Raw genomic sequence first — 27864 nt, 5'->3', positions numbered from 1 at the left:
AATATTTTTATTGATTTCAGAGAGAGGAAGGGAGAGGGAGAAAGATATAGAAACATTAATGATGAAAGTCATTGATCGGCTGCCTCCTGCAGGCCCCCTGCTGGGGATTGAGCCCACAACCCAGGCATGTGCCCTGACTGGGAATCGAAAGATCTCCTGGATCCTAGGTGGATGCTCAACCTCTGAGCCACCCCGGCTGGGCCAGTGTACTATTTTTAACCTATGGAATTGGTAATGGGAAAGTGGCCTAATTGTTTTTGAGCTGAATAGTAGGCAGACCCTGAAAGTGAGCCAAATCTGTCTGTTGTATTTAGAGCTAGAGCTATAGACTTAAACTCCTAAGATTAACCACATGAATTCCTCCATTTGAGGCAGAGCAACTCTTCAGGTGTAGAGATATAGTGACTAGACCATTATTGAGCCCATATCTCCACTCTTTCGGGTTTTATATATCTCCCTGCCTATTGGAGGTGATTGCTTGGAAGGTTGGACTTTTTAAAGTCTACATTTAGTTTATAATGAATCTAGTAGCACTTGACATAATTGCACAGAATACCTGAAGTTTCCTTACTAGAAAAAACCCCACACATTTCCAATAATAAAGCGTTATGGGATACCACATTCGCTTTAACATTCAGATTCCGGTTGGCCCAGAGCTGGTTTCCTAGCCTACCCTTGACACTATCTTGGTCTATTTGCAGTGGCAATAGACCATATCTCAGCTATTGCTTTCTGGAAATTTGTTTTTCTTTCTAAAAAAAGTGGGTTTTGAAATGGAGCACATAATTTTACTAAAAATATGATGTTTGAGAGAGGTTATTGTGTTAAATGTTTTCATCTTCTCGCATCATTTTTTAGTAAAGCTGTTATTCTCTTAGGGAATGGGGCAAGGGAAGTCCAAGGGCAAGGGCAAAAATATAGAAAGACAAAAACAGCCCAGGAAATGCAGTAAGGCACTATTGCCAACACCAGAAAGCACAGCATTTTCTGGAACCTGTAAGGTGCCCTTTCCCTCTCTTTGCAGGTAGTTAAAATCATAATCAGAGCCTTAAAAAATGTTGTGTCTGGAGATCAAAAGTTTAAAAGAACCATTAATTATTGATAGGCCTGGATTCTGACAAGAGTGTCCTTTGGGTCAGAGATGAGTTAAGAAGCACTTAACAAATAGGCAACCTGGCAGATTCTTTTTCCAGTACTGGATGAAGCTAAAGAAATAAAAAGGGACGGTACCTTGTTATCTAGATATGCAGATCTTTTATTTACAAAATTATTATTATATTAGATAAAGCACTGCCTCATGACCAGGCATTTAAAATTAAAAAAATGTATGACCTCCTCCTCGGTCATAGAGGGGATAAATGGTGATGGGGAAAAGTTAAAATAAAAGATAAAAAGATGACTACATAAAAAGAGAAGTGGTCATTTGAAGCCAACTGTGACATTCACATATTAAGAAAAAAAGTATTCCTTTTGGCTACTACACTGAGAGAAAACATTTTTGTTTTTCTCAACCTGCATTCCTTCTGGCCATTGTAGACAAATCTGAATTTCTCCTAAGTAGGTCACAAATAAGTTATGATGCTGCTCTTTTCTATTTTAGCAGGAGCACCAGAACAGACAAGCATGTCTTAAGGAGAGAGGCTTCTGGGTACCAGTTAAAGCAACTGTGAGAATCCAGGCCTGATGAGCTCCTGCTCCACTCATAACCCCCCACATGAAAAGTCCTTTGCCCCCAGCTTTGCCTCAGGACACAGCCATGAGGCCATAGCCTACAGCTCTTGATGAATCCTTGTAGGCCTGCTGGTCAGAGTTTCTCAGGAAAAATCAGCACAGAACAAATACTTTTTATTTGATGTCTGTCTTTTGAAAGCTTAGGGCAAAGATACCTCTTTGCAAAAAAATGGGGAAAAAATAAATTTGAAATTATGCTTATATGGCTATTCTTTATTTCTTCCCTTTTGTGTATGCAGCCTACACTAAATATTGTATTGCCTAGCAGGAAGTCGAACACCGGGGCCCAGCGTGTCTTAAATAAAATAAGAGGCATGTTCATTTAGAGATTGTGAGTGATAATTCAACATGAAAATCTGGGGGCAAAGAAATGATCTCGGGAGCCCGTGGGCAATCCTGGAGAACTGGCACATGGGCAGCCAGCAACCTGGCTCGCCTTCATTACCAATGGGATGTGCATTGCCTTTTCTCCCCTGTCTTTATTTATTTTTCAACAGCCTGCCACATGCAATATGCCAAATCTCATATAAAATAAGCCCCACACACACACACACACACAGAGGAGCTGAAGAACCTTCGGCAGATCCCGTCATAGACAGAAGCTCAGGATTTATTCAGTCACACTGGCCCGAGTTATTTGCTTGTTTTGCAACGTAAAGAGTTGTTTTATTGTTGGAACTTTCCATGCTGTCGAATTGTTTTCAAAGCCCTTCCCCAGATGCGCTGGGTGTTTACCGGCAGGGAGCCAGCGCCAGCCGTGGAGCAGGGAGCTGGGCCTGCACCCGGCTCACCCTGTGGGGACAGCTTGAAATAACAGCTATAAAAGACCGTCTCCGTGTCATATCGCTGGCTTCCGTGCGGATCCTTCTAGTGGTTCACTAGTTAGCATGATTCTTAATTTGGGGGAATATGCATGTCCTTTTTTAAAAATTGAGGTGTGTGTTTTTTTGAAGCAGGAAGCATATTTGAATTTTATCAAATGCTTTCGACAGCTTTCTTGGTAATCATAGTTTCTCCTTTGACCTATTTATATGATCAAGTTTATTAATGGGTTTTTAAGAGTGAAAGACTTTTGAATTCCTGGAATGAATCACTGTGCAAAATGTACTCATTGTCACCATTTTATTTAGGGTATTTTTTACATTCATAATTTTAAAGTTAGGTTGGTTTGCAAGTTTTTAAATCTTCGTCATATTTTAGCATTAAACATTTAATCCTTAATGGATTTCTGATAGTCTGCCATGTGGACACACCACAACTGATTCCTTTATATAGACATTTATGTTGTTCCCAGTTTTCCAGCATTGTAAGTAAGGAGACAGTGAGTACTCTTGGTTAAAAAATAAATAAAATGTGTGTGCATCAAATGGGCATTAAAATCTTTACCCAGGTCACAGCCAGAATCAGACTATGACTCCTGGTATTTAATGGAGAGGTTAAAAAAAAAAGTTTACAGGTTTAATGCCTGTGGCACACTGATCATTTTTCAAGGTTTAGAAGATTAAAGTAGATGAGATTCTTTCAAGCAAGTTTGAACAGGGTGCTGGGAAGCATGAATGGCAGGTGGCTGATCTACAAAATGTCATCCAGGTTCAAGCTTCTGAACTTGATGTTATCAACAAACAACTCAGATTTCATGAGAGTCTGAGGATTCCGACATGGCTGTAACCAAGTCACGTAGTGCAGAAAACTATTTTTATTTAAGGTAAGGCTTTTTACTGCTATGTATGCTTGCTGTTAAACTACATAATTGTTCCAGTATACTAGTATTTGTGAATACAGCTCTTGTCCCCAAATGATCATTAACATTCATGACAAAAAGAATAAAATATAATGATCATTGAGATTCTCTGTTGCAAAGCCTCTCTCCTTATCTACAGCCATAAATAATACTGATAGACTTTAGATCAAAATGCGAAGATTTCATGTTCTATCTCAGAATACTGTATTATATGTCACAATAAGTCTATCACATGCAGTGTTAAATTTTATGTACAAAGTACATAAAAAATTCACAAATTTTGCAATTTTCATGACCAGAGCTGAATCTAGTATTTGGGGTGTGAGCTTTGTTTGATATACACCTGCTGTAATGTTTGATGCGTAAACACAGATGGATGTGTAGGTGTATAGATGTGTTCCTGTATCTATCTGTCTGCATCTAACTTGGAAAGTTGATACCTTAGTAGCAGCTGGGCATATTTTATCCTGGCTCTAGCTTATAGTAATTATGGAAAGTTGTAACCCCCCAGGTATCTATTTGCTTTTAAATATTTTAAGCATCTTTTTATTTGCTCCAGTTAGAAACATTTTATCATGCAAAAGAAGAAAGCAGAAGACTACTTATTGTTTCTTTAAGAAAAATTAAAAATTTATAAAAGGTCCTCTCCCTCCCACCTTCCCTTCCTCTCTTCCTTCCTTGTGTCAGTTCTTTGCTGGGACTGGAAAATAATACCTTCTCACTGTTTCCAAAAGGGAATGCAAATTGAAATTTAAAAGGTATCACGTAAAAGTATATCAAAGTAAAATACTGTGCAAGACACAGGAATATAAAAGCTGGTGCAAAATACCGCCTTGTGCCCAGATTTGATGCACTATAGATGATCTCATCTCCTTGTTTCCCCCAGTACTAGCCAGAGGACAACCGCCTCTGTTGAGAGGATTGCCAGGTTGTTTTCTTGAGGAATTCTGAGAGGGTTGGTCGGTTCTGACACTTATTACAAAGCTCACTGTAGGCTCAGGTAGAGGCTTTTTCTCTTCAAGACAATAGAAATCCAGGAGTCTCCTTTCATCTGGGGAAAGGAAATGGGGCCAGAACAATCAAGGTCAAGTCTCAGTTCAGTTGATGGTCCCGGCTGCCCCTCTGTTCCCCGTCTTCTCTATGGCTTTTCCAGTATGAACCTGAAACGTGATGGGTTTGTCTTGCCTTGCAGGAGTTTCTTAAGTGAGTTTTTGGTATGAAGAAGTGCCTGGAGCTGTGCAGCCAGAACTATCCCGGCCATGAGGTTAGAGTCCTGGCAAACTGCTGCAAATACTCAGTCTCGGGACTCAGATTTAAGGGCGAATGGGCTACGCGCCACATCTAGCTGCGGATGTATTGCTTTGCTTTCCCAGGAGTGAAACAATGACCATTGAGAATTGATATGCTTTCTGAACATATTGCTCTGTGGGGCATAAAAATGTAATTTCTTTGTGTCATATCACTGCTGCCAGACAGATACACAGTTTGCATGTATCAATGTAACATTTAAACCAAGAAACACGATGCATTAATTGTATTTTAGAGAAGATTTAAATCAAGGGAACTGAAGCTAGGGAAATGGCTATTTGGATTGCAAAAAGACTTTTTTGTGCTGTTGTTTAATTGGCTGGCTGCTTAATGTCCACTTGAGCACCTACTTTCTAGTTCCTGCCATTTATTCCCTCTCACAAAAACGGTTACTAGATGTCTACTATGGACTAAGCACTGTGTTAGATGTTTGCGTTATAATGATACATTGTAAGAGAAAGATGGGAATACCAGTAACATTCCAGGGGGAAAATACTTTTTAAAAAAGATTAGGAAATTGACCCTTCACTGTACTGGTAATTATTAAGGGACTTGGAATTATTTGACAGGCAGAACATGCTAAGCATTGGGTTCATGAATTACTCCAAGTGTCCGAAGCATGTTTATAGGGGGCACTTTATGTTCACAGACAATGGTGTGAGGCTAAGGGAGTCATTTACATTAAGAATTGGGTTTCAAGTAACAGATTTCTGGACTTTAAAGCCAGCACAGAGTTTCTGAGGGAGGATATGAATTCCCCCTCATTCATCACAGAGGTAAACTTTGGGCTACCTTCTCAATCTGGGTTCAGTGATTTAGGCTTTATCTGCAGAGAGACGGAGCGTGGACCACACGGCCCCTCTTGGTCCTTTCCAGCTTCGCTGATTCTTTGACGCACATGTTAGGAAAACAGCTTTTGCCAAAATGGTAACAGACCATTGCTTGGTTTGTTGTGACCTTTCTTTTCTACCTGGTCCAGAGTGAAGTGGGGCTTAGTTAGGAAGGAAGGAGTGGAAGGTGACAGTGAATTTCATAAAGGGCACACAGCAGTCTGTTGCAGGTGAGGACTTGAATCCTCGCACCACTCTGTGTCTGAGTTATTAGGCCGCATCTCACTCAAAGATTAAGGATTTCATCTCAGGGGTAGTTGCTTTCGTTTCTTTTTTCCTGCAGCATTGCCCTGTGCAGAGCCATAATTAAGGTTCTGTCATTGTTTCCCTTATAAACTGTTATTTTCTGGAATTTATAACTTAAGGCTAAAAATTCCCTCTAGGCTGAAACTAAGAAAGTACATTCTGATCTTTTTACCTATTGCCTCCCTCCCTCCCTCCCTCCCTCCCTCCCTCCCTCCCTCCCTCCCTCCCTCCCTCCCTCCTTCCTTCCTTCCTTCCTTCCTTCCTTCCTTCCTTCCTTCCTAGGAAGGATCAGTCCAGCTGAGCTTAAAGATGACCTGACATGAGGAATGTTAGACTGAGGATTTCCCCTCTAGTTTCAACTTAGTTTTGCTTAATAAACTTCTAGCTTACAGAACTTGAGCCTTTAAATCTCAGATATCTGCCTTAGAGGACTATTTAGAAATAAATGAGGTCTTGGAGGTTGCAAGTGTCTCATCTTTACCATAACATTTCACCAAGTACACTCCGAGGAAAGGCTATGGATTAGTAATAACTAGAAATTCTTTCCTGAAATTAGAGAGTTTTTAAAACAGATTTCTTAGCCATTTCTGAGTTTCCATACCCATATACCTTTATGCCACTCTTCTAGCAGTCTGGTCCAAAGAGCATCTATTAATGATGGTAAACAAACAGTCCTAAAAAGTAACACAAAATAACAAAGAATCAATGTAAGCCTATTTCTTTCAGTTTTGATGGAAGGAAACACTGACTTCACAGAATATTTCATTTCAAAAGCAAGCAACAAGCTAAGTAGAAATACTACCTTAGTCCTATTGATGTTTGGATCTAGAAAGCAAAGTTGGAATCACTTGAATTCTACTTCATTTAAAATAAATGATTTGAGGAATCCCTCGAAAAAATTATTTTTTTTTCCTAGGCACACAAGTCTGGGTATAAGAGAAGTGAATAAAATTACAAGGGTATGAAAACCTGAAAGGAAAAACATTTATTAATTATTGTCTCTTGCAGTCCAGTCCAGACTTAAAAAAACAAAAACAACCACCACCCCCACACAAATATCAATTCTTATACTTTTCTCTTTTTCACCCTAGGGAGAGATCCCCGGAGGTAAACGTGGATTTCCTTGCTTCTGAAGCTTCCAATTCTTTATTTTTTACATAAAACATATTATTCAAAAGCATGTTTAGTTGTTTTTTTTTGGAAAAAAAAAATGCATTTTTTAATGCCAGAAGGGAGATGTTTTATGTTTCTTTTATGGTCTCTTCTTTTCACTCCACATGAATAGGCTTACCAGTTTTATTTTTTATTCTCAGACCAACACAATTTCATGTTAAGTTGGACAAATTTATTCAACTCCAGTTCAAGCACTGATTTTTAAAAAAAATAAATAAAGCAAGGTCAGGCTAGCTTTGCTTTTTTATATTTCCTTTTATAATAAATTCTCTCTCAAATGATGCCTCTGTGTATATTTTGACATAATCGTGGGTACGAGTGCGCACTGCTTGAAATCTGCAATGACACTGGAATATCTTTTCTTGCATTAGCATTATTTTAGCATTCCTGGGACAGGGGGCGGTTGGGAGGAATGCGGAGGTTTCCAGTTTATATGTACACCTCTGATGATTATTCCTGTTCCTCCAGCTACAGATCCAATCTCGCATCATGATGGATGCATCTCTCAGAGTTCAGAAGAAGTGTTGGCGAAAGGGAAGGGCTTTAAATAAGGCAACCGCGAGAGCCCAAGATGTGAAACTCAAAATTGAATGCCACAGTGTTAAATGATGATCTGGTCCTCTTTTTGATTTCTTTTGCAATAACTGAGGTACATTTGGAGCCTCCGAGTGTAGTATCGTGTGTGCTCACAGTACGAGGAACCCAGAACCACCACTGTGACCATCAGGTTCTGTCTTACCTGGTATCCCCTTTTAATCAGGGACTTCAAGGGCCAAGTCCTGGGAGGGCAGAGGTGTCACCACTTTTAGGGAAAATACATAAACCAGCATCCTCATAAGAGGCAGAAGAGGCAGGCAAAATGTTTGAGAAAAGCAAGAAAATCGGCCTATTGCTCCCATTTTATTTTAGGTATTGTAGGCCACTCGAGGCGCAGGCAGAAGGTTGCTGCTGATTTCAGCGTCCCGGAGCTTTGGGGCCGGTGCTGCTGGTTGGTTTCCAGAACGTTCTCATGGGTGGGATTTCATCAGAGTGACCCAAGAACCGTTCCTAGCTGAGGATTATTCCACACGAAGCTTAAGGAAGCTTCTTCCCGCCTGGCCGGGCGTGGCCTGGGGGTGGAGCATCGACCTATGATTGGAAATTGAGGTTTGATTCCCGGTCAGGGCACATGCCTGGGGTGTGGGCTCCATCCCCAGTGGGGGCCTGCGGGAGGTGGCCCATCAGTGACTCTCACCATTGATGTTTCTCTCTCTCTCTCCCTCTCCCTTCCTCTCTCTGAAATCAATAAATATATATATATTTTATTTTATTTTATTTTTTTTTAAAGAACGCATAGTCCCTTGGTTTTCTTGCACAGATGGCGTGTTTATGACAGAAATGTTCAGTATGTGATAGAAATGTTCGGAAGTTAGTAGGCTATTTTGGTGTCCTCCCTGGTTAAAAACAAAATAAGGCATGAGGAAAGGAGAAAGGAAGGGTTCAATTCCTTTGTGATGTGATACTGTGCATTGCAGGCTCCAAGTTTAAAAGCGAATACTCTACACTAAGGTGAACTGTGACTGTTCACAGCATTGTGCAAATTAAATTATAAAAATTGAGGAGGTCAGGAGGTAGAAAAAGGTGCTGAGAGGAGCAGGGGTGGCCTGAGGGTGCTGCAGCTTGAGATCGGGGCGCTCACGGGACCAGGCACAAGGGGTCCGCCAGCAGCCCCTGGGGGAGGAAGAGGGAGGGACACTGGTTTTGATTTCATTCTCTGCTTTGTCTAAGGCTGGGCTTGAACGCAGTCCTGGAAAGTTCTAGCAAATGGCCCTTAAGATAAATACCCCTCCTTCAAAAAATTTTGGTAACTTTCTTTGTTAGATAAGTATGCTAGTTAGTGGACCGCTGGTGGACCCAGGCACCGCAGATTAGAGGTTGGCTGTCATGTGCTTTGTCAGCATCTTTGTCCCTATTTTGTCAAATGAGGGCCTTCAGTGGTGTCTCACGACTTTCTACCTTCTAAAGTACCTTGTACCAAAGAATGAAACCTATCCCTCCACGTCTAAGAGCTGCAAGTGGGATTGGACAGCGCCAGGTTTATCTCTCCTGCTGTCAGCATGCCCAGTGATGATCATTTTTTAATACTAATTTGTGTACTTCTTTTTGTCAAAATCACGAGTCAACTTAAAACCATTTCCAAATGCTACTCTCACCTACTGGCTCCTTTGGGCTGGGTCACTAAATTTCTTCTGCAGTTTTCTTCAAAATGAGATAGGTATAGTTTTGGAGGAAATCTTCCTAAAGAGAGCTAAAGGGGACTCTTTTCCTTGAAAATAAATATTTTTATTTGTAATGTGCCTAAGTAATTCTGAGGGGCAAAATGCAGAACCCTGAGATAAGCACTAGGAAGCTTTTGTAGTCTCTTTCTCTCTATATATCTATGTATCTATATATCTAAATGTCTATATATCCATATATATCTATATATCTAAATGTGTCTATATCTAGATATATAGATATAGATACAGATGATATAGATATTTATAAGCTTAAATATGTAGGCTTTTCCATACATATCTATATATAGCTTATATATATATATCAGTTTTCTCCCCTTATAGCGTTTTTTTGTCATATACTGAAAAAAAATTAGAATCTAACATCTTTTTTTCTCCTACATTCTCCTTGTCTCTAACTTATAAAGTTCTTAACTTAAGAACTTATTTTCTCTTTCAAAATATTCATTAAAGCACAAATGACTTTCTCCCTTTTGATGTTGCCAGAGAAACTTGAGCACTATGTAATTAAGCTTCTGTTTTAAAGTATTTCTCTCAACAAACACAGGCTTTCTAGGGCTAGGACTGCATAATAGATGTTATTAACTGTACATATAAATAGGAAATGTGTCTTGCAAAGCATTATATTTGCTGAATGAGTTTGCCTCATTTCAAAGTCCTCTCTTTACTAATGACTCATGAGTTTCCTTTCAATTATTTGAAAATAATGTAATCATAGGCTATTCTGTAATAATGTGACAGGTCTTATATTCATATCTGAACCTATTAATTAGAGACAACATACGTATTTATAATGTGCCTTTATTGTTCAAGTTGATCCCTTTAATCCTATTTGAATGGGCAGATAAAACTTAATCCCTTCAAACATCTTTCTAAACAAACATTTAAATTCCCGTACTTTCACCTTTGTTCTTGGCACCGACGCTGAAAGCTTTCGCGAGGGAGGCTGATGTAGGAGCAGTAAACAAGCGATCTGGGGAGAATAATATCCAAATTCTTTTTCTTTGCAAATAAGAGATACATATTTGCAAAAGAGCTCTTCCAGCCTACAGGGGTCTGAAATCACAGAGACTTCTTTTAAAGAGTTTAGCAATGTCCTTAGAAATTAATGATGCAATCATTCTCCGGTCGTAGGGTAGTTGTAGGGGTCCTTGACTCCGATTATGAAACTGTCTGTCTCATAAAATAAGCAGATGTCTGTTTGAAGACTTTCAGCCAAAGAGAACCAGGGCAGTGCAAGGCCTTGAGGTTTCTCAGAGGGTCCTTTGGACTAGGCATTTACTAATGTAAAAATAACAGAGAGAAGCCATGTGGAAGGCAATTTTGTATACTTTTTTTGACACTGTGATCTGCACACAGCTAGGTCACTGGAAAAGGAGAGGAAGCAATTGTTTTTCCCTGCTGTGAGCAGTGGATTTGAACATGCCTCACACTGTTCTCACGCTGTGTTTTCTTTCCCTCGCCTTTCCCCATAACACAAGTGTAAACTGAGCTCATAAAAGTCCTTTGGGCACTAGAAATAACACAGCCTATCTGCTGATGAACTGATTATCTTATTTCATTTTTTCCCCTAGAATTATGCAGGGTGCATCAATTATGTATTGATAACTTTTTCAGACCAGAAGAAACTGTATATATATATATACACATATATATGTATATGTGTGTGTGTATAAATACTTTTGATATGAAGTATAGAAAATCTGAGAAATATTTGAAATAGTAAAATAAAAATAAGACAAAAAATCAATAATTTTAAAAATAAGAGATAACTATGTTTAATATTAGTTTTATTTCCTCTCAGGCTTTATATGGTTTAATAATTGGAATCACGTACTAGCAATAGTATTATGTCTTTTTTAATGTTATTAAATTGTCTTTGAAAGCATATTTTTAATTAGCTATATAACATCTCATCTCAAACATTTCCCCTTCTCACTCTCTGCGAACAGCCCAACATCTTCCTTTTGTCTTTAGCTAAAGATGGTAGTTAAGATGATGGCCTGGACCATTTTCAAGACTTTTGCTTAGTTTTTCTGGGTATCTCCCTGCTGATAAACTTCTGTTTTTCTCTTGTTGATATGCCTTTTATTGCAGGGAGCCTTAATCAGGAACTAGGAAGGGTAGAGGGAAAATTAATTTTCCTCCCCTATGAAACCATTACCTATTAGTGAAAGATCACAGTGGAAAAAGTAAAAATTTAGCCTTTCCCCATATTGGTTTCTCTTGACCAGGAGGAAACGGGGCATTAAGGTGAAACATTCATAATCTCACAGAGTTCATGCCCCTCTTCCAAGTAGAGGCTCACCAGTACTGGTGCTCAAGAGCTGAAATAAATGATTCAAAAATCTCTGAGAGAAAAAGAAAATGCAGGGAGAGTAGTATTAACTCAGGAGGTTCCTAATATAGCTCATTTAAAAAAATCTTGAAATAGTGAGTTCTTGGATTCAGGCCTCTAAATTAAATTAGGAAGATGATTTAAAAGTCAAGGATAACCTCTCAGAAGTGAGTCCAAGAGAATACATCCTAATTAAGGAGACACAGGACATTTAACAAATTGGGAGAAGTTGACGCAAAGCCAAGATTCATCCACCAAGAAGTCAGGCAATTCCAGCGACGTTACCTTCTTCCTTTCCCATTACATGTTGGGTTGGAGTTGGCAGGTACCTGACTTTGAGGAAGCGCATCTGAGCCTGACGGGAAGACCTGTGCATTGCCCAGGGGTCCAGGGCCCTAGCTGGAGGCCACACCGGTTGAGTGGAAGCCGGTGGCAGAGACTTGGTTGCTCACCGATGCCCATTTCCTCTTCTTGCAGTTACATAGCTGGACCATGTTTCTCTTCCTTATAGTTCAGTGTGGCCATGTGATTGGGTTCTAGTCAGTGGAATGTGAGTGGAAATGATCTGAGCCACTTCTAGGCCTACATCCCCAAACCCTAGCCTTTTCTCCTTCATGCCCAGTTACCCCCAAAGCCTGCTGCTGAAGACAGCAGGACCTCTGGCAACCTACATCCCCGAACTGCCGTTTGGATCAGACTTCTCCCACCACTCTCTCCAAGCTGGGCTCATCTTCAACGTGTAGGTGAGCAGCAAATAAATGTCTATTTAGTTTGAGCCAGTATGTATTTTTGGATCTATATGTTATAGCAGTTAGCCTGCTCTGAATAATACAGGAAAGGTTTTGACACATGGCAGAGGAGATGACCAACAACTGTAGGCTTCTTTAGGTCTTTTTTTAAAAAATTTATCTTTATTGTTGAAAGTATTACATGTGTCCCCTTTTATTTTCCATTGACCCTTTCTACCCTGTACCTGCCCCCCACCCCAGGGCTTCATGGCACAATTAATTTCTCATAATCTCAGGTGAGGAGCGGGCCCTCTCTTTTAACAGTCTTAAATAGCATGGAGGGAAGCTGTTGCTTTTTTTGATTTTATGTCCATTCTTGAGACATGGAAAAAGGCAAGGCCAGCTCCCAACTTCACTTTGAAGCCACATGGGACTTGTACGTTGGAAAAAACAAATGTGTTACCAAGAGTGACAAGAAGGCTGATAAACTGAAACAACTTTTGAACAGTATAATCTGGACCAAAACAGATAATTCTCTAGTGCACATAGTATGAGACCTTTCGTATAAACATTTTTTGAAGGCTGTGTGCCTGTGTGTTTGTATGTATGTGTATTGTGGGTCAATTTGTTTCCTACTTCAAAATTTAAAGTATAAAAACTAATGTTAAATACCGTGACACCAGTAATATTGGACAATTTTTCTTATCTAAGATAGTGAATGTTGTTTAAAGTAAGGGGGTCATATTATTTTGAAATTATTATTAATTATTAAATTAATATTTTTGGCATTATATATGAAAATTTTCAATATTATTCAAAATTTCAAAATTAAATTTGACATTTAACTTTTGTTTAATGTATTTAAAAATCTAATTTGGTTGAATTAATAATTACTTTGGTGTTTACTCTGACTTGTGTTTCTCCTTTGATTCACTGTATGATCATCAGGAGCAATTTTTTATTTTTTAGCAAGTTTCCTGGAACATAGTAACGTATTTTCTGAGCCTTCCATTTGAGAACATTTTTTTCATTGCCTTTGTACATAAAAAAATATATATATCATGGCCGACCACGGAATTTTTGGATCTTATCTGCTTCTACTCAGATCTCCCAAGACAAGTCCAGTTCTTCTGACACTCAATAGTGTAAGGGAAGCTAAGTTTGGTTTAATTTTTATTTCTTTGTAATTTTTTTCTTTTATTGTTGCTGAGAGAATTTTGTATTTACTGTTGAAATTTAAAAATGCTGCCAGGAAAATTCTAGGTATTAGCTATTTCTCATGTACAGTATTTCATCAATTATAAGATGAATATTGTAACTCATTTCAGTCAATAATTAGGAAGAATTGTGTCATAGTTTAATTGGCAGAATTTTTTCTTTCATAGTGCACCTGAAAATAATGATATGTTTTAGAATCAGTGCAACCTCAGGTTTGATGAAATAGTACATTATACTTTCTAACAATATATTTTGTTTGTATCTGTCCCCTCCCTGCCATTGCCCTAAGGGGCAACATGTAGCACTGAGCGCCACTGTCCTTTTTCATAATCGTCTCTTAGGCCTGTTCCTCTGCCCTTTCCTGTTCCATATGTGAATGTTGACTTCCCCATTGCATTCTTTATTTCCCTGGATGTGTTTTTATATAGCCCAACTATTTTTATTTACATATTTAAAAAATATTTTAATAACATTTTAATTAACATTTTTAAAACATGAAAATGGTACTTGCATATGGTAAAACTATAATATAGTAATTAAGTTGTATTATATTAGTATAGTGTAACCTTGACATACATAAAACTGCTACATTCTTTTTAACCACTGTATGCTACTAATTTGCAGTCATTTATTATACTTTATTTGGCCATTCCCTCGGAACAGACACTTGGATTGTGTCTGGTCTTTTGGTATTATAAACAGTGCTGCAGTGAACATCCTTCTACATAGATTTTTTTCCATTTCCACAGGTGATAACTATAAAATGATTTCTAGAACTGAATTGATACGTTGAAAGGTAATCTGTATTTTAAATTTATATAGATGGTGCCTATTTCCCACCAATGAGTTTATAACAATTTTTATTCTGGCGATGGTCTTTGAACAAGCTTCTAATCCTTGTTACTTGCTCATGAAACAAGTAAATGTTTCATTATATATTATCAAAATTATTCTTTTTCCCAAAATTAAATTTGGAAAACACTAGTTTTAACATGTATTTCCTTAATTTCAAGAGGGAGAGTTTAAGCAATTTTCATAACTTGTTTTCCTTCACTCCTCCCTGTATCATCATTGTTTGCATTCTTTAATTTTTATAAATGTTTAATCCATTGTTTTGTTCATGTTTATTACATTCACATTTTCCTATTAATTTGTAAAAAACTTATTATATTGAAAATTTTTATGAAATAAAATGCAGTAATTTTTCATGTTTGCTGTTTTGTAACTTGTTTAAAGCAGTCTTACTCTAAGGCTATTTGTTAAAAATAGATATTTTGTTCTAGGACTGTTCCAGTTCTGTTTTTTTTACATGTATAAGTTGAATCAACCTGAAATTTATTTTGTATAAAGAGTTAGGTATAGATTTAGCTTTTTGTTTTTATAATAGTAAACTGGTCATTCCAACATCATTTTGATAGTGGGGAAAGGACAGAGCCACAGTTGTTTAATAACCATCCACCTTACTAACTATAGGTAAGAAGTTTTCCTACAGACCCTGGGAAACTGGAGGCTGAAACAAGGCTGTGAAAAGATAAGATGCCTCGGTGGGTCCATTACTCAGGAAAGAAATACATTCTGAGAACAGACCAAGGACAGGACATACTTTGGTTTCGTTGCTGTGCCTGCACCCTGAGCCCCTCCGGGAGTTCGCCTCAGGAACGCTGACCATTCTCTGGTCCCAGGAACAGGCTGAGCTGCTTGTAGCATCATAGATTAGCCCCCTGGTTATTGACTGGACCTTGAGCTCCTGAAGGCCGGACCGCAGACCCTCCCCTCCCCTTTCTCTCTTACACCTCTAGCTCACAGCAGCATGTAGTTAGCTTCTCCCTCACCGGTATATACCCTGCGAACTGGCGAGGGGAGTCAGAGCAGAATTTCCAGGGTGACCGACTGCTCTCCCATTTTGCGGCAATAATGGAATAAACGCTCACATATGATTCAACCCTGTCTCTGCTTAATTTGGCTAAAGTAGTGACAGGCGGCCTCAGACCCTTTGTGTCTGGTTTCAATTTTATTAACTAATCACTTTTCCCCTACTGTCCTGATTTAAAATGTGATATTAATTATAAACTAATATTGAACAATGTATTTATTTCTATTTCTAAACTCTCTGTTCTCTTCAGTTAATATGCTACATATTTTTGGATAAATATTAGTTTCAATTTCTGTAGCTTTAAAATATATTTTATTATTTTATGTGAATGCTCAGATTCTCTGCCCCCAAGCCCAGAATTTTCATGACTGCTGTCAGGTACCCCTTTTCATTTCAGTGATCATGTTGTTATTTACATTGAAATTACATTTGATTTCTAGGTTAACTTATGGAGAATTTTGTCCATGTAGTATTAATCTATTTAAAGACAGGTTTTATCTTTCTGGTTTCTCACCTCTTTTAGGTTAATAGTTTAAATCATTCTTTTTCCAAATAAGCCATACATATTGATTGTTATATTTATCTCTAGTTATTTTGGTTTTGTTTGTTAGTTCTTAAAATGTGGCATCTTCTTTCCTTATATTTTCTAACTCACGTGTATGGGAAAGCTATTGATTTTGTATATACCACCTTGGTGAATTGTTATTATGCTTTACTTTTTTGTTTTTGTTTTTTTAGTCGATTCTCTTGAAGTTTCCATGTGTATAATAATACTCTTGGCATGTAGAGACAATTTCCTCTCTTTTTTCCAGTATGCATATCTCATGTATTTCCTTTGATTTTGATTGGTTAACATATAAGCTATAGAGTTTAAAAAATATTTTGCATATCACTCCTCTCTTATAGAATAGATTTCTACTCTTCATCACAGTAGAAGATATATGTGGTCCTTAGTGAAATCTTATCATTTTAATGCACTTTATGTCATAATTTAGCACATTTTAAAAAATTTTCATTAGCTGGCTCCAAGTTGGTTGCTCCTATACCTTGATAGTCTCTCTACCTGGTTCTTCCAAAGGTGGCTTATATAAAAAAATTTCCCCTTGACTTTACTTCACCTCGCGCTTCCTGGTGTGAAGAAGTGTTTGGACCAACGTGTGTATTGCCTACACCACAGATCTGCTTGTTCTAACTCTGAGCATGAAGCATCTAGAATCTTCAAGAAACAGCACATTCTTTAAAGGACCGTAGAGCTTTGTGCACGCTTTCAGGGCCCTTATTCAATGTCATCCTAAAGTCAACGTACTTGGCAGCTATTTTTTATAACCTGGGACCTGGGGTTGTGACTGTGTCCTGGTTTCATACGGTTGGAGATTATTGTTTTCATCTTTTTATTATTTTTTTTCATGTGAGTGATAGAAGTGAAGGAAAGCTGAACGAATGCCACAATCTTCATTCCTAATGCAGCTGGTTTGCTTTATACTTTATCTTTTAATAAAGCCCTCTTTCATCTTATCTTGTTTGATAAAGTTTATGTTTTCTTATATTTTATTGAGAACACAAAGTAATGCATTCTAAAATAGATGTATTCTTAATTTTTCTCATTTATTTTATTTTAAAAATAATTTTTATAGGTTTCATTTCCTCCATCTCATTAGACCAATTTTTCCTTCCTTTTATGGTATAGATTTAAAAAATATATAATAATCCTTATCTAGTTTGTATGCTTTACTTATACTTGAAAGTGTAGAGAATTTGCCACGTCTTGCCAAACAACAGACTGTGTATAATCTCTTTGATATTTTTTTATGGTTAATGTGGGGATGGGGTAGAGTGTTAGAATACACTGTTCAGGTTTTTGCTGGAGAATAGCAGGATGTTCATGGCCCCCAGCTAAACGTGTAATCTGGCAGGCATTTATCTAATGCAGTTTGGCTGGTTTGAGGCGAGATGAACTTTGTCATTGAATGGTGTATGCCTTTCCCTTTACTAGATGGTTCTGTAGCTATTTACATACCAAAAGTCTATAGCAGTTTATAAGTTTTAATTTTCAGAGGCAGGCATTTGACTATCGCTGGGGTTGTTGTTTCAGAGAGTGGTTTAGCCCCAGGTAAGCCAAGTTGCCATTTAACATCTGCATCATAAAAGATCTTTATAGCTCATTGTACTCCAAACAAAGTAAGGCCACTGAAGTGCAAAATAACCGCCAATATCTTTTTGTGGTTGTTTTTGGTATAAATGGCTAGCCTTAAAAAGGAATCCTGCTGCTTTATAAATTATTTTAATCCTGCATTTATAGAATTATTAAAGGTTTTGAAAGGCTTACTGTACTTTATTAAATTTCATGGGGGAAATTATAGGCTAGCTTGCTGTTATATAATGTGACTATTTAAAGATTGGGATTTTTTTTTTTTTCCTCCTGTGTATCATGATTTTTCCTAAAAAGCTTCTTGAAGCATTTTGACTTATGCAGAACTGAATTATCTGGCTTATTTCTTGGCTCAGTTTTGTGCCTCTTGACTTTGTTACTACTCCTTTAACTATTTTACTGCTCTATAATTTGAATTTACATCTGGGTTGAGCAAAGGAAGCAAGAAGAGAGGAATTTGTAGTCATTGCTTTCACATGTTGATTTACGGTCTTGCATGAGTCTCACCAGCACTAAAATGTTTGGACCTATTTCTCTACTACCAAGAAGAAAAGGATCCTCTTACGTTTGCTAGTGATATTCCTATTTCTCAGCAATTATAATATTTTCCTCTGGACTTTGAGATGTTAAAATCATTTACAGAAGTGTCAGAGTTGGCACACAAATATATTCAACACAACTCTCCTTTTAAATGGAAATTTTCATAACAGTTGAGTTGGTGCCTAATTTGATTCTCTGTCAAATGCCTGTGGGTTAGGGTAATCCATGCCAGGCTTTTTACCTTTATTTTCATAAGTAATCAAAAATTGTTTGAATGTGCAAGTTAGTCTAATTCTATATTAATTCACTGAACTATAATGTCATTCTGAGAAACTCTAATGTAAACGATGCCCTCCCAACACCTCCCTACCTCAGGGAATTAGATCAGAATGTGACATTCAACCTCTATCCACAGAGACAAAATGAAGTGCAGAACTGAATTAATTAGCCAGATATTTCAAATAAAAGTAATCCACTATTGAGGAGAAAGTAGGAGTTTGAGGCTAGATTTTTTTCCCCCCCAAATTGACTAAATTCAGCAGATAACTAACAGTTCGACTCACCGGATAATTGGCAGCTCCCCTTTGTGGATGTAGGTTTCTAGTCTTAGTCTTTTAAGAACTCAAATTCTTGGAATAAAATTCTGTTAGAACTAGAGTCACTCCTTCCAAAAACTCTATTCTCACTGAATTTAAACTTTTTCCCCCTGACAGGTCCCTCTTTTTCCTTTCAGTGTTACCTAATTCAGCAAGAAGGGCCAAGTTGATATTTAAAGCCGCTCTCCCTAAAATGCCTCTCATAATAAATTAATTTCAAATAAAAGAAAAGAAAAAGGAGAGTTCTTTTTCATTGTAAAACCTACCTCTTCCTCTTTCCTAGGTAGGCGATGCCAACATCTATAAACTTTATCATTGGTAAGCTTTTTGGAGGGAAATCGTTTCCTTATCTAAGTAAACCAGATGAATGAAAATCATCTCGAGATTAAAAATGATCATGTGGACATTTTCAAACATTCCTGAAGTTAGTCACTGAGAATATAAAAAAAGTATAATGTTGGTTGATAGTAAATGGACGTCCCATAGTTTCAAAGTATTTACCACGTAAGGGGGGTTCAGGCCCTACTGGCATCAGACAAAGAATGTTCTCATGAATACCCTATTTGCCAGACCCTTTGAGGAAGGACTCCAGGAAAATGGGTTGAAATGAGTCAGATCTGGTGGTGAAGACAGAAAGCCTTTGGGACTGGTATTTAAAAGGGCAAGTTTGGAGCTTCTCTGACAAAAAAGAAGAGCCGATTCTTTGTAACCAGGGGTGTCAAATGTAATATAAAAAGGAAGGGCAGCCAGGCTGCATGAACTCGCACAAAGCAGCTGGAAGGGAAAGGAGCTGTGTGGACAGGTCAGGAAGAGACGGCCCCGGCCCTCCACGCACACGGCTTTCGGGGGGACTGAAGGCCCAGCCCCGCCGCATCCAAGACGCTCACACAAGGAGAACGGCAGTTGCTGAAATAAAATTTACACTGATCTGATCATAAATGCCTAAATGACAGTTCCTTGGGGTTCGTGTTTTCCTCCTCTCTTGAGTCAACTTGAGACTAAGACACTCTATTTTAATTTCTTTATGGTGTAAAGCTATCCAGCAATGAATGCCTTGGGACCCTTTTGAAGCCAACAGCCAACAGAGCAGCAAATCTGTTCAAAGACACATTTCCTTCGTGGTGCGTGCGCCGCGTGAAATACCCCGAGAAGGACCATGAAAATCAGTGTAGCTTTTGGGAGGAAATGATCCGCTAACGTTTTTGTAGAGCTGGTATTAAAAAGAGAAAAACTTCATTTTCTGTAATAGAAGCTGCGGAACAAGTAACGAGAAAACATTTCCATTTATCTTAATATACAAAGACAAGCCGAAGTGGCATGGCATATTTGGACAGTAGCGATGTTAATTTTTTTTTTTTTCTTTGACAAAATAAAAATACACTGCCGTATCCATAGAGGACCCAAAGCTTAGTGAGGAGGTGTGTTGAAACCGTTACACCATGAGGTTGGCAGCTCCAGAAATGCTGACGGAAATTGGCTGTATCATTTATTCCATGTGCAACTACTACGTTTACCGTGCCAGAAGGGAAGGGAGAGGAATTATATACAAACCCTGCTCTCAGGAGACTTACACACTAGCAGACGAGTGAAGGCAAAAATAAATAGGAGGTAATTACGTGCCACAAGAAAGTCCCTGGGATTGAGGATTGGAATATGTAACAAGTAATGATTTCTTTCAGCTGGGTAGATGAAGTGAAACTTGAGCTACACCTTGAATATATAGCTTTTAAACAAACAAATGGAACAAGGATCACCTTCCTGGCGGAGGGAACAAGCATGATCTGTCGGCTTCTCTCCTATTTACCATCATGAGGACAGTACTTGGCACATAGTAGGTATGTAACAGATATGTGCAGACTGATTGAATAAAGTAAACAGCCTACTCAGCAAGAGCATCAAGTGAGGGGAAAGTAGATGAAAAACATAAGGTGGGAAAGACACTGATATTTGGGTTTTATTCTCCAGCCAACAGAGGGCCATTAAAGATCTTTATTTTTAATTATGTCATGTAAGCAAGAGGAGATGAACAACCATGGCTTTAAAACTGCTTTACTTGCTGGGCCTATGTATGTAGATAAAGGGGATAATTGATAGTAAGGGAAAGAAGATTTCTCTCTGAAGGATCAATTATAAAATAATCATACAGAGAATTAGATCCAATCAATCACTTTTTTTTTTTTTTTTTTAGAAGAGGGAGCCTTGGACAGCAGATGTTAAATATTTCTCTTTCATGCCTGGCCGGGCGTGGCTCAGCGGTTGAGCGTCGACCTAGGATCCAGGCGATCTGGGTTCGATTCCCGGTCAGGGCACATGCCCAGGTTGCGGGCTGCAGCCGATCAATGACTCTCTCATCACTGATGTTTCTCTCTCTCTCTCTCTCTCTCCTTTCCTCTCTCTGAAATCAATAAAGATATATTTAAAAAAAAAAAACACAAAAAACAACAACAAATATTTCTCTTCCACAGGCAAGCCCTGTTTTCCTATGACAGAGCCTGACTTGATGTAGTCTTTGAACATTCATGATATAGACTTTCAACTACAGCTTATACTATTACTAAATTTGCACTTATATGTCTATGTCTACCTAGAAGACTAGACATTTCTGGAGGTATCTTGCATGGCTTTTTTTTTTTTTTTTAAATATGTTTTTATTGATTTCAGAGAGAGGAAGGGAGAGGGAGAGAGAGAAACATCAACGATGAGAGAGTCATTGATTGGCTGCCTCCTGGGCATGTACCCTGACGAGGAATCCAACTGTGACCTTCTGAGCTTGTACAAGTCAGAGGACCAGACCCTGGAATAGAACAGATTTGTAAGGTAAATGACATCTTGTGTGAGAGATTAGTCCTCCAGTGACATCCTTACCTCATCATACCTGACCGCCCAATGGGTTCAAATTAGAAGTAGCGATTACGCTCAACGCGAACAGAATGAAGTTCCAGAAGGAACAACTTAGGCTAAATGGGGAGAACTTTCTAACAATTGCCATGAACTTTTATCATCTTTTGAGTTTCATTTTTTGAGATGTTAAAAAACTGTCCTTGGGCCTATGTAGATCTGAATAACCTAAATGACCCAAAGGAGACATGGGCCACGCTTGCTCTTAAATCCATGACACGGTCATTTTTTTCCACCTAATTTGTTTTTGGTGCTTTATTAAAGAATGGAGGCAAGCCTTACAAATGCATTAATGGCAAAACAGATGATAGCTTCTGTATAGACCCCATTAGCTATGTCAGTATAATCTCATATGCTGAAGGAAAAGAGCATTTTATTCAATATCACCTGAAGACAGCGGAGTAGAAAGCAGCAGAAAAGAAAAACAGTCACTGAACAATTTAGTGCTGAGGAACACATGCTGTACTTTTCACCATTTGCCATATTTACTGGAAAATCAATGGCAGGTCTCCCATAGTGTGACTGTGATGTGACAAACTCTTATTATAGGTTAACATCCTATTACGGCAGTTCATTTGTGTAAAACTTTCTGCTGGATTGGCAAATATTAGTAGCGTTGTCAGATAGGAAACAAAAACTAGAGACTTCTAAGGATGAGAGGGAAAGGGGCATGTCTGAGAATGGTGATAATTGTTAGTTTTATTTTGTATAAATATTACATTCAACAAGATGTAAAATTACCTAACAAAATGCACACAATTCAACAAGATAGAACAAACATTTAAAATAGAGGCAGGAATGGAGTAAAGAACAATAATAGTAGAAAGATGATAAATTGGAATTGAGAGTCGTGTCTACATGAAATGTTGGGAGTTTTTCATTCTTGAGTGAATTGGGCCATGGATATGGCTCTGAAGTTTTGAGCAGCCAACTTAAAGGAGACCAATCAGTTTTATTATTCACAGTGTTTAATGATATAAAAAACAAACCAGGTCATCGCTCATGAATATTCTATTTTTTCCCCCATTCCATACCTAGAGATTAATTTCTCTTGTGGATTCTCAGACAGAGAGAGAGCACTGGAACATGGGAGACAAAAGTCTTACAGTACGTTCACAATGAGCTTACTTGTAATCTTCTACTACGTAGCCTGATATAATTATACCCCAAAGCAACAAAGTAATAAATCTTTGGGGAGCTAATAGAATGTGCTCGAGGGGTGATGCTTCCTGCTGGAATGGCATAATGAAAGACAGATTTTAAAGTATACCGGGGACTGGATGGGCTCTGCATCCTCTTGAGACTCTCTCTTTCATTTTTCTTTTTCTTTCTTTCTTTTTCATTTGAGATTGAAATTTTTAAGTACCTGGTCTAGGTAGCTGGTTAGCCTGGCTGACCATAAGCTTCAACTGTTTGTCCTGCTGGGATGAGATTAACATGCTTTTATGAAAATCGAGGAGCAACAAGAACATGTTTCCCTACAGAGGGGACCCCAGAATGTGCCAACATTTTGCTCAATAACAGTCCCTTTAAAGATATGGGGAAACATCTTCTCAGCCGTGATGTTCTGAGAGAGTCAAATTAATTTGACAGTGTCGTGTCAGGGAGTAAATAAAAACTGATTTATAATTTTTTCAGTGTGAATTGAAAAAGACAAACCAAATAGAAATAACTCCAATCTCTGAAATCTGAGTCTAAAAAAACTGATAGCACAAACTCCTCTAAGAAATGTAGAATTTCAGAAATTAAGAACCATGAGAATAAAAAGATCAGGGAGAGAAAATGTATTCAAGCCATCACCATCTCTTTTTTCTTCCTTTGTGGACCTGAAACACAGACCTGGAATCCTCAGATTCATCTGCTTTAACATGCCCACCACTGTCCTGGAGCCCGACAGTGGAAGGGTTCTATTTGATTTATGTCTGTACAGCAATTGGTATCAATTTTGCTTGTGTGTTATGGTAAGCAAGTCAATGTTGATTGGATGAATTAATATTGCTGTTTAGTTTTGTGGGGTTTTTTTTAGCCCCATTTACATAAGTAAAAATCATTTTGCTAGTTCAGGAATAACCAAAAGTTTTATTCATAAGTTTACTGACTAATGAAATATATTTGCATTATAAATTTAAGACCTGGAATGAGGAAGCAAAAACATTTGAGGGCATGCTTGCCTTGAATAAAAAAAGAAAGAGCCTAAAAGTTGACAAAAGAAACAAAGCACCAAACAAACAACTAATAATACATTTTTTTCACCATTTTTCACATATTTGAAACAAAACCAAACAACAACTAAAACCTCTTAATTATGCTCTTTTACAATATTGGTTCAATAGATGACATCCAGCATTTAATTCCTACCCAGGGAATTCAAGAACTTTGAATTTTTATGCTGGGTCCCGTGTTGTCAGAGCCGAAGTGGTTTCCAAGAGAGAAAGGAAGGCAGGCCCGGGGAGTGGGCTGGGGTGTTAGGCTCACGGGGTGACTTCTGAGAGGTGGCAAAACCTCCTTGGGAACGAGGCACATTTGCCCCGATTCTCAGCCGGTAAATGGGTATCCTCCCGACGGTTTCAAAGTGGCTCTGGTCATGTTTAACTTCTCTCCCTGTGGGAGGCTAATCTCATAAAGATTTCAGCCACACAAGCAACAGTGTCTGGGGTGTAATGATTGCTTTGAAGTTTGTTTGCTCGCCAGTGCATTTAAAGCATTTAAATGTTCCAGGAATAGGATTAGATGCCCCAGTGAATTCATTTCATTTACCCCCAGCAGTGGTTTCCCGATGCTAGGAGAGGTTTACACGGTATCAATTTAGAGGCATGCTGCTTTTGAAGATTTCCCCCTTCACCCTCTCAATTTTCTGCCTCTCTCAAGGTCTTGCCTAGGAAAATATTAGGGGTCAGGGCTCAGTAGAAAGGGACATCATTGTTATGCCTGTAGGCGTGCTAAAGATAATTTTCTGAATCATCTTCTAAAGTGTTGTTAGCTCAATGAGGGGAAAGAAGAAAATGAGAACAAAATTAAGGCTACTTTCGACTTGTGCAAAGATTAAACGGGAATGTTGAACCCCCGCACAGCGCCAACCTCTGGATCAGTCAAGCCTTTTAGAAGCGGAGAATTTTGAACCCGGATTATTGCACTAGCTGCGCCGCCAGTGTTTGTGGCTTTGCCCTTAGGAAATACAGTGAATGTATATCTTCCTCAATGCCTCGGACTTTTCTATGCTGAATTGTGGCTCATTTATTCACTTTATGAAAAACAGACGTGGCCTCTTTATCTGTGCATATAAGGAAAGGTCCTCCTGGCTACTGAGTCCACTGACAATTATTTCTGGGATGCACAAGAATTAATGTGGAAGATGCTTAATATTATTCTACAAGTGAAAAATTTCCATAAATATGAACAAAATCTTCATTGTTAGAATATGTTATTATTTTTCAACATCCATATCCTGCGAGGTAGCTCAAATGATATATTTTAACTAAATTTTAATTTCATGAAAAATCTTGGGATATTGCCAGTAGACAGACACTTGCCAGATAGATATAACTGTGTTTCCACTCTCCTTAGAGGACTGACGGATTTCTTGGACATTTTGGTTGTTGTTATTTTTTTCTTAAAAACAATTTAGAAGCAATACAGGGTCATTTTAGAAAACTTAGGGGGAAAAACACCACAAAGTTATAAAGAAAAAAAAAATTACAGATAAATTTCCACAATGTTGATATAACCACTGGTAAAATATTGAGATATTTCTTTTCTTTTTTCTACATATATTTCCCCATCATGATCACGCTATAAATAAGTGCTTTCTTCACCTGAGCATTTTCTCATGTCACTAAAATTCTCACTCAATATAATTTTAATGGCTGAAGAATATTTTAATAAATGAACTTGTAACATATTTCAGTATTTCTTTTTTTGTTAGACATTTAAAGTTTTCCCAACCTCTTGGTATATAGTTTCTATATAGTTAGAAATAATTCTAATTATTTCATTAGGATGAATTTCTCTACAACTGGATTACTGAGCCAAAAGTTCAACATTTTAAGGATTCTGATATACATCGTCAAATTGCTTTTCAAAAATACTTTATGAAATTATGCGAGGTTTAATGCTTTAAAATATGCTTATTAGCCTGAGACTTTTTTTCATGTTCTTTGCTCATAACTCCATCATTTGCCCATTTTTCTTTGAGAATGTTTGTGTTCTTCTTAGTGATATTTTTTAAAGCTCATTATATTGGGGATATTAACTTCCTCTGGATTTGTTAAAATACCTTCCCCCAGGCTGGGAAGTATTATTTTTTCAGTCTCCGTATCTTGCTGCTATCACCGCTAAATAATTTTGTTTAAATCACCCAGTTTAGGACTATATAGATTATTAAAATAAAAACAATTTTGTACTCAGAAATTATGAGTAATTTCTTCAGTACTATGAAGAACTAATTATAAAATTACTAAATGTATGACAAAACATTTTCTAAGGTCATTAGGTACATTTCAGCTAATTTAGTCTTCACTGGATAACCCTGCTTCTTCCATTTTCTCCACATGCCCCTCGCTGCCCATTACCACCTGCTCTCTGTTTTTCCCTGAAGGAGAAAACTTTTCTTTGTTTCAAGTAGAGGGAGCAATCAATTGATCTTCGCTTCCCACCGTCTGGTTAGATTACCTAGGGACCTGCAGCAGATCTCTTAGTGTATGGTTTGCTTACCACACACAAAGGGCTCTGCATGCAGAAAATGCTAATATCACTCTGCTTGATCCTATTTTAAGGGACTTGCAGCATCCAGTACTTAGTGTTAAGATGCATAATCAGCTAAGCAATGTGGCTTGAGACTCCTCATTCTGATCACACTTTGCTTAGTTTGACAACAGTGAATTGGCATAATCTCTTACTGCAGTTATTTTATGGTTATTATATGCTTAAGTTATATTCTAGGTACCGACACGTTTTTAAAGTTTTTTCTTGATGACCCAGAAGAATTAGGACCTGCTTTTGGCCTTGAGTTAATTTCTCTTACCCAGAGTCAACATCAATTCTGGATCCAGATATGTTTTATCTTCACTTGAAAACTGGACTTGGTGTTTTGCTAAGCATTTATGGAGAATTAATAATAGACAGCCTAGAAGATATGCTCAGATACCAGACTATTAGAAATCTGTGTTTCCTCTCCTGTGGTTATTAATTTTGAATTATTTAAAGAAATGATTATAATATGCTCATTTATACAATTACAGAGGTACTTTAAGTTTATGTTTTAGGGCTTGCTCCGTGGCGTGACCTATGGGAGAGATTATGGAGGTCTTCAACTGTACATGCTGAGGGAACAAACACCACTTAAGCTAGGCTCTGCTTCCTAAACAAGTATTTAATCTCCTCATTAAAGATATATGAAACTAAAAATCAATGAGCTCCGGTGGTTAGAGCTTTTTAGTGGAACTAATGGATACACCTTGTCTAACATTAGAAACTTCACTTGTGGTTTACAGCTGTACACGAGCAGAAAACAAGAACCTAGAAATACGGTTTCTGGACAGAGGAATGATTGGGCTGTGAGTTCTGAATAAGCAGGCCTCATAAATATATAATGGATGGAATAATGTACTGCAATTCACATTCTCTCACATTAAATAGATACAGTGAACTCTTACTATAAAGCTCAAGATTAAAGTCGGCAGAATTCTGCTTGGATACATGCCCTATTGAGCCCCATTAGAAAGACTCTTAACTGTGTAAATTTAAACTTCTGACATGCTGAAATCATAAACTATTTAAACTGAAAATATATTCCACAAGAATGGTTTAGAGATATAAAGGACAGACCTCATTTCACCAAGTAAATGCAAGTAAAATAATGGTATGGTTCAGGTAAATAATTTCCTAGCCATTTGGACAAACACCCAGGACCTGGAATGAATCTCAGATAAACCATTTTATCGATAAAACTACAGCATCTCTACGAAAATCTTAGGGCATTCATTATCTACTCGTTTTGCTGCTATATTTCAAAGTTTTTTTTGTATTCGTGTGCTCTAAACAATGCGCGAAAATATGGTAATACATAAGATTGATCATGAGCTCCATGAGGCCAGGAACTGTGTCCGTCTTTTTCAAAACCCGAAGTGGGGCTCGCTGCATAGTAGGCGCTCACATTTTAGT

Source organism: Miniopterus schreibersii (assembly GCF_964146895.1).
Source record: "Miniopterus schreibersii genome assembly, chromosome: 1".
NCBI classification, from domain to species: domain Eukaryota; kingdom Metazoa; phylum Chordata; class Mammalia; order Chiroptera; family Miniopteridae; genus Miniopterus; species Miniopterus schreibersii.
Note: the sequence above shows the minus strand (reverse complement) of the source record.